Raw genomic sequence first — 1,390 nt, 5'->3', positions numbered from 1 at the left:
ACGAGATGGATCAGCCAGGTGGCATCATTGATGGCATCAAGTGTGGCAGCCGTAGTGAGGTTGGCCCAGGATCGGACATTGTTTCATTCTGTTGTGCATGGGGTCACTATGAGTCGGTTCTGACTCGATGGCACCTGACAACAATAACAACAACAATCTTGGGTTTAGGAGGAATTTCCCTTCCCTGCCCAAATTGGGGATCTGGTTGCCAAGTAATTCTGGGTCAGACATTCCAACAAATAGACGAACAGACTCCTCACTTCTGAAATGGTTTTGGGTGTGAGGGTGCATCATAAAGTAGGAGTTCTTCCAGTGAATGATTGTATTGGAGTCATATGAGGGACAATGTTGCCCCATATGTGCAAAGGTGGAGAACTGACTGGACCCGGTTCCAGATAAGGTAGTTTTTTTGCCCTTGAATGTGTAACTTAAAAACCGCAAGATCAGCTAATTCCTAACTGGGGTGTGTCATGGTATATTGGGATAAAGGTTTGAAAAACATTAAAAAAAAAAAAATCCTGAATCAAAATTAATCTTGGTAGCATGTTTTTTTCCATCCCAAATTGTTAATCTTTTCTTTCTTTTTCACAAGCAGATTTGCTTAAATTAAATTTCAAAAGGTATCTTGGTTGTAAGTAGATGGAGGGCCATAGAACACTTTGTGTCTTGATATCAGTTGATCTCAGTAAAAGAGGGAGAGCAGAGTTCCATCAATCATATCAAGATTAACCAAAGGTTGATATTCTATTCTTCTCCCTTCTCTTCTCTTTGTAAGTTTCAGGGTAACTAAGCTACTTCAAGCTATTCCTTGTTGTTATTTTTTAAATATTATTTTAAATAAGAATTATGTCCCTGACTTGGGAACTCCTGAGCCTATGGACATTGACCTAGCCACTGAGGGCTGGATCTAAGAGAGAAGCATCCAGCTGATATGAAAGGTGGGGGGAGGTGTGCAAGAATGACCAAAATTGCAAATATCACCCATTTACCATAGCTTGGGTGGCTTGATGATTAGAACTCAATTAGAGGAAGATAAAGAAGTTTGATACAGGAAGCAAAAATAAATTTTTACAATTTGATGAACTTGACCTTTGCTTATGGATGTAGTTGCTCAAAATATCAACCAAGAGGGAAGGAGTCTTCACATCAAAGATCAAACCTATCCCCTTAGTACACATGGCTGATAGGGATGGGTGACTTAGACATTGGCTACCTAAAATGGGGGGGTGGGGGAAGCTATCCATGACACACCACTACCACCATATAAAGGCACAAAGTGGCTGGTTTATAAGTTTTCAAGAGGGCGTTTAGTTTTAGAGCAAGTGGGGGAAGGTAGAATCCCCACTGAATAGTTTAGTTCTTGTCTAGATGGGTCTGGTGAAAAGAGATG

This window comes from Chrysochloris asiatica, unplaced genomic scaffold (assembly GCF_000296735.1).
Source record: "Chrysochloris asiatica unplaced genomic scaffold, ChrAsi1.0 scaffold00389, whole genome shotgun sequence".
Lineage (NCBI taxonomy): Eukaryota > Metazoa > Chordata > Mammalia > Afrosoricida > Chrysochloridae > Chrysochloris > Chrysochloris asiatica.
This window is presented reverse-complemented; position numbering follows the sequence as displayed.